The 7,333-nt window shown below is 35.7% G+C and overlaps 1 pseudogene; it reads right to left on the reverse strand.

Annotated features, from left to right (window-relative positions):
• Nucleotides 1-4,509: 4,509 nt before the first annotated feature.
• On the reverse strand, nucleotides 4,510-4,723 carry LOC123937724 (annotated as a pseudogene).
• Nucleotides 4,724-7,333: the final 2,610 nt, after the last annotated feature.

Below are 7,333 nucleotides of genomic sequence, written 5' to 3' on the forward strand. Positions count from 1 at the left end.
AGAAATTTTATTGACAACTCACAAATAGCTGTTAGATACTGGAAATTATAATAGAAATCGTAGTTTTCAATTATATGTCTGGGAAAGAGATTTAGAAAACACTTCAAGTGGTTATAGCATGGGACAGTGGTGATCACATGCTTCACATTTTGACCAAACTTGTGTCTGGATAGATTTTTACTTTTTTTTTTTTTTTTTTTTTTTGCTTGAGGATAATTATAAAGGAAAATATCATGTTGGAACATAAAAGAACATTATATAAAGTGAAGTTAAAAAAGTATATTTTTTATCGCTGTAGTTACAAAAGGCCACAAACTCAGAGGCTTAAAGTCACACAGATTTATTATAGTTCTGGAAATTAAAAGTCTGAAATGGGTCTCTCTGGGCTGAAATCAAGGTGTAACCAAGGTGTATTCTTTCTGGAGGCTCTTTGAAAAGATCTGTTCTTGCCTTTTCCATTTTCTAAAGGCTGCCTTTATTCCCTGGCTCATGGCCCCCCTTCTCCATCACCAAGGCCAATATACAGTTGAGTCCTTTCCATGTCATCATCCTTCTGATTCCTTCTCTCTCTCTCTCTCTCTTTTTTTGTTCTCTTTTCAGTTATATGAACCCTTGTAATTCTTTGGGCCTATCCTTTTAATCCAGTATAATCTCCCCATCTCAAAGTCAATTAGCAACCTCACTTACGCCTGCTGCCTTAATTCCCTTTTGCCTTGTAACCCTAACATATTAAGGGGTTCTGAAGATTTAGTCCTGGACATGTTTGTGTGCCTATTATTCAGTCTGCCACAGAGGGCAATATACCTAATACCAATTGTAAATTCAAGAATGTATAAATTAAGAATAAAAATTAAGTTTCAGACCTCCCTGGAAGGAACAACAATAATAAGGAACTACTTATTATTATAATAAGTAGATGACAAAAACCTGTTGGGTGACAGGCAGAGGGAACTTTAACCAGATTAAAACAACCAACAAGCCCCTTGACTTAGAAACTCTAGTGGTAACCCTCTCCCGTCTCCTCCCTCTTCAGGAACTGTGTACTATCACCCAATAAACTTTGCTTAGCTGTCAAAAACAAAAACAGAGACAAAAAAAAGAGAAAAGAATAAAGTTCCATAAATTGAAAATTTCAGGGAAAAAATGTTCTTTTTATAGGTAAACAACAATATACAACCTGTATTGATTATTAATTTTACTTCTTTCATAACCTTTATAATTTAATTATGTTGGCTAATTTTTTTGGATCAATAGGAAGTAATAGTGCTGATGAAAAAAGGGTCAAGAAACAGAAAAAAAATAAAAACAACACCAACAATGTAAAAATCCAATGAGGATACATCCGGTTTTCAGTTCTGCACATATGAAACTTGGAAGTTTCCCCTCAGGGCTAACAAGTAAAAAGCTGAGAAGTCTGATAAATCAGGACCTCTTCTAGGATCTATAAAAGAGGCAAGGCCACAGGGCAAACTACTGCCCCCAAGACTGGAAGGTCAGGTGAATACAGGGAGGCACAGAACCCAGGGGCAGACACCAGCATGGGAACTGTAATTGGCAAATTGCTGAAGGCTCAGTGTGGACAACTTTGAGAGGTCAAAGTTCTAGGGGAGTCCTACAAAATTTACCTCTAGAGTCTCAGTTAGTATCAGAGCAAAATGCTAGGTGATTGTCAGAGGTGGGATGAGGTGGGTTTGGGGGATATAGCTGAAGGCAGTCAAAGTACAAACTTCCACGTATAAGATAAATAAATTCTGGGGGTCTCGGTATAGCATGGCCACTATAGTTAGCAATATTGTATTGTGTATTTAAAAGTTGCTAAGAGAGTTTAAAAATTTTCATTGCAAGAAAAAAATTGTAACTATGATGTGATTTAATGAAACTTATTGTGGCAATCATTTTACCTATGTGGACGTATCAAATCACTGTTATACACCTTAGATGAATAGGATGCCATATGTTGATTATGTCTCAATAAAAAGAGAAAAATTGTTAAAATTCATTAAAATGACTCAGTGTATCATATATGGAAAATAATATATATAAATTATATATATACATATATATGATATCTTGAAACAAAATTATTCATAAAAATATGATGAGATCCCCTCATTAACATATTTATAAAATGATATAGGAAAATAGTATTTCTTGAAGTGTCATTATAATAAAATAATTGTCAATAACCTAAAAACTTTATCAGTATCCAACAATTAAATAAATTGATGACAAAGAATAATTTTTTTCTTATCCCAGATTCAAATGTAAATACTTCCACTTTTCAGAATTAAGTGCCCTGCTGGCTTTTTGCTCTAGAACTAAATTTAGTCTAGGAATAGTAGAAAAAGCTCCTTTGCTACAAACCCAAGTCTATGAATATAAATTTTAGATACACTCATACACATGCATTAATTAAGATATTGATGTCATATAGGCTTAGAAAACATTGGGTTCAGGATAATGTTAGCAGTGTTTAATTATAATGAATATAAATTTGACTTTGAATAAAAAGGGGGGAATTAATTTTGCAAAAATCCTAATTGTGAATTTTACTCTCAGTATGATTAATTTTAAAATTAAAAAATTTTTAGGGGAGTCTGGGTGGCTCAGCCAGGTAAGCACCCATCTTTCCACTTTAGCTCAGGGCATGATCTCAAGGTCCTGAGATTGAGCCCCAAGTAGGGCTCTGCATTGGGCATGGAGCCAGTTTAAGATTCTCTCTCTCCGTTTCCTCCTTCCCCTTCACCCCATTCTCTCCTCCTCTCAAAAAAAAAAAAAAAAAAAATTAGGGGCACCTGGGTGGCTCAGTGGGTTAAAGCCTCTGCCTTCGGCTCAGGTCATGATCCCAGGGTCCTGGGATCGAGCCCCACATCGGGCTCTCTCCTCCGTGAGGAGCCTGCTTCCTCCTCTCTCTCTGCCTGCCTCTCTGCCTAGTTGTGATTTCTCTCTGTCAAATAAATAAAATATAAAAAAAAAATTAAAAAATTTTAAAATAATTATATTTTAAAATTTGATAAAAATATTTTGTGGACATTTTCTATAGTAAGAAGTGGATATGATCCTTTTAATAACTGAAATAGTGATATAAATTAAAAGCATGAGCTTTTCAAGAAGTCAAGGAAAAGTCACAAATAGTGTTTAAAAAAGTGGAAGTGCAAGACTCTCAACTTTATTAATTCTAAAGCTACCACTGACTACAGAAAATGACTGTCTTGGGTTATTTATAAGAATGATATGAACAATTTATCCTTCAGAAATGCTCTGTAATAAGATAATTACCATAGTCAAATAGAGGCCAGTGTCCTTGCAGCTTTTAGTAGGGTACTTTGTCCTTCTTAGTTGCACCAGAGGAGCTGCAAATGTGTCTAAAAATAGTGGCAGTTTAATGTATATATTTTCACTCTAGTCCAGGTTTGGTGGCTGTAATCAGTGGAGTAATGGCTTCTAAATGTTGACAGGTTGTATTCTTAGAACTTAATGAAATAGACAAGATAATTCATTTGTTCTGATTTCTACAAGAAAAGACTTGGCTTGTAGCTTTCTAACCTCTTTTTGTAAATTTTCTTTTTTTTCCCCCTTTTCCTTTCTGAGAGGATTGATAGTTCAATCCTTTAAGGTATTGATCAGAAAATATGCTTGGTAGAGTGTGAAGCAGACAGAAGAAAAGGCAATAGGAAAAATGGTCCTAAGAGAGGTGAGTAATTAGCACAATTTACAAGAGTTAAAGTTGCCATAGGAGTGCAGAGGAGAAAAGTTCAGTGACAGAATTAAATAGGGTATTGAGAACCAATAAAACACACGTATGTAAGTGCCAAAAGGGCAAAGGATTTTTTTCCTGTTGTTTGCTTTTTTTTTTTTTTCTTAAACTGTTGTATCTTCAGTGACTACGACTCTGAGGTCAGACCAAGTCACTTTGGAATTCTTTGTCTATGTTTGTAAAGTAATTTTCTGCTTAAATGGATTTAAAAAAAATATATCAGACATTTTAGAATGGAGAGAAAGACCTCCCTTTGTCTCAGGAGGCAAAAGTAAAAGTCAATAAAAAAATAAAGAATGCCACATTTTAACTTTCAAAAATACACTTCTTTTTTTTCTTCTCATTTAACATCTCTAAAATCAGGATGCATCTTAGAATCAGTCATAGGTCATATATGAACTATCAGTGTGTAAAAAATTGGTGGTGGAATTCTTAGATAAAAGGGCATTTTGTAAGTAGTGAGGTCATGGAAGTGGTGAAGTAGGGTCCTCTGGTAATGTGTAATATTTCTTTGGTTTGCAATTTATTAATTTTTTTTTACTTCTTTTCTGTAGCTGCTGAGGCAGTTGCCTGGTGATTTATTTCAATTTGAGTCTTCTGAGTTTGAAGGTGAACTCATTAGCCCAGTAAGTGCTTATCCATCTCACTCAGTGTGTGGTACTCACAGCATCAGATGACTAAAGCCTCTGACTTGGCAGTCCAGTGCATTGAAACTAGTCATTTCTGGAAAATCATGTTTAAGAATGTTTGGATTGTGTTGCCAAATTTAAAAATCTTCAGCTACTTCACCAATTTCAATGGTGGAATTAAGTTTATCTAAAGGTCACCTTTATGTCTTAATGTGCCCTTTATATGTTTCTCTTTTATTTTACGCTTACTGAGATTCCAAATATGCCTTACTTCTATTAACAACAATCGCGCCTCGGATAAACCTCATTGGCTACGATACTGCCACTGCGCAAAGCTAAATATGCCTTACTTCTAAAATGGTAAGGGAGGATGCCTGATTCCAAGAATGAGATGAGAAAGGAGCACTGGAAATCTGAAGGCTAAGGAGAGGGTTGAGGGTTAAAGGGTCATGCAGACACTTTAAGAAGTTGTGCATTTGACAAACATTTTTCTAAGAGAGGGCTTTATTTCAGACATAGTTTTCAATATTTTCCCTTTGAGGTGTAAATAATACACCTTTTATAGAAAATGTGTGCATTTATAATACAATTTAATTAAATAACATCCAGTTGGCAGTCAGTCGATAGCCTTTACTGTTCTGTTTTAGGAGAGCTGCCCATTCTGCTAGTTTGGAAATCATATTTCATTTTCCTTTAAGGTGATAGAAAACTATCAGAACTCAGAGGGCAATCTGATCCCTTTCTAAAGCAGTTACAATTCACTTAAATACTCAATTTGAGTTTTAATTGTATACAGTCAGCTTCCTGTGTTTATTTTTCCAAAAATACATTATGCTTCGTCCATGATAGATACCTCCAAAGGTTTTTTTTTTTTTTTTAATCTGAATTTGAATACTTGTTCTGAGTTATTGTTAGGGAGAAGCTCATATTTTATAATTTACTTCCATTTAACAATGTTATGACCTATTAAGATAAATAATGCGCATTTCCATTATTACCATATTTTTCATGGTCTGATTTTTCACATATAATTTAAAGAATTGATTGTGGGTAGAGAGACAATGAATAGTTTGCTTGAGTCAAGGGAGAGTGTTTGCCTCTCCAACTCCTTTGAAAGACGAGAGAAAAAGCACACTTATTTCTGTCTTGTTCCAACTTGAAGGGTGGAATAATACATGAAAATGAATGGAGAGAAGAAAAAATGTATAATGTGCAGTCAGAGGTAGTTCAGATAAGAGAAAACTAATATCTGCTGAACTTTTGCAGCAGCATTATACTGTGTGCTATAGATGTTTTTGTACTCTCTGTACTAAGTACTTTATTATTTAATCTTCAAAACAACTTTAGCATCTAACTTTATATGTTAGATACTAATATCATGCTTACTTTAGAGTTTAGACAATTAGAGGGGAGAGTTTAAGTAACTTTCCCAAACTCATGTAACTACTGTGGCAGTGAAAGGGAGGGGCATATTATATGGTATTATATTTCTTTAAAAGCAAAGTTATAGAACAGTAAGAAGATGAACACATTATTACTTTTATATTAAGAGTCACTCACCTTATGCCTATGTTTGGATGAGTGATCTGCTTTCATACAAGTCTTGCAAGCGATCTTCTAAGCAATAATGATGATGGTGATGCAAGCATATCTTGTACACTTCTTGCCCTATATATGTTAGATTTTCAACAAAGACAAGTACAAAAACAGGCAAGTTTATTAACTGAACAGCACAATGATTATTTCCTGTTCATTGAGTGGAAGTGGGTCATCATAAAGGTCTTGATTCTCATTGTCTTTACATTGAGTTGGCTGAGGAGGGGAGGATGAGGAGGAATTGTCTTGCTGTCTGAGAGGGGCAGAGGGGAAAGAGATAGAGGAGGTAGAAAGGGAGGCAGGAGAGGCAGGCACACTTGGTGTAAGTTTACAGACATACATCACAATTTCTGTCTGATTTCTTTGCTTTATCCTTTCTCTGAACATGTTTCTACATGGTCCCAGTATATCTTCCACCATTTGCTTCAGTATCACTGCCTGCATTTTAGTAGGGTTCATGTTGCAACAGAAGTAAAAGCAGTCTTGAATAATTGGATTGTCTTCTGTCTTCTGCCTTCTGCTAAATGATCTCATGTTAATTCGTTTTCTGTCAGTTTCTTGTGTGTCTTCTCTCTTATCATCTGGCACTGATATGGAAGCACTCATCTCCGACAAGTTGTCTTCTCCTAATTCTTCTGGTTTGGTGTCTATTAGCTCTTGAGCTTTTCTTGATCCATATCTTGAAGCCCTTCATACCCACCTTTTCTGCCATAGCCACAATTTCTCTCTTCATTTCCTTGATTGGTTCTGTTGTAAATCCTGTCATGAATTCAGTGAAGTCATGCACTACATCTGGGCACACGTTTCTCTAGCAGCAATTTATTGTTTCAGGGTTGGTAGTTTTCACAACTTTCTCTATAACAATGGCGCCATCTTCAGTGCTGTCAACATCCGAGACTTTTATGATGTTCTGTCAGTCAGGGTCTCTTGCATTGTGTTGACAATCCTTTCCGCAGAGTATCATGTGTAATGCACCTTAAATGTCCTATGATCCCCTATCTAGAGATTGAATTAGAGATGTGTTTGGGAGCAAGTAGACCACTTTGATGCCTGCAGTGTTGCACTCATGAGGTCATTGTCCAATATCCAAAGAACTTTTAAAGGCAGCCCCTTACTGGCAGGGTACTTCCATGCTTCAAGGGCAAAGCATAAATGGAACAAACCCAGGAAATGAGTTCTCATTGTCGAGGATTGCTTTTCTTTTCTTTTTAATTAAAGATTTTATTTATTTATTTGACAGACAGAGATCACAAGTAGGCAGAGAGGCAGGCGGATGAGGTGGGGGGAGGAAGCAGTCTCCCTGCTGAGCCAAGAGCCCAGTGTGGGACTCAATCCCAGGACACAGAGATCA

This window comes from Meles meles, chromosome 2 (genome assembly GCF_922984935.1).
Source record: "Meles meles chromosome 2, mMelMel3.1 paternal haplotype, whole genome shotgun sequence".
NCBI lineage: Eukaryota > Metazoa > Chordata > Mammalia > Carnivora > Mustelidae > Meles > Meles meles.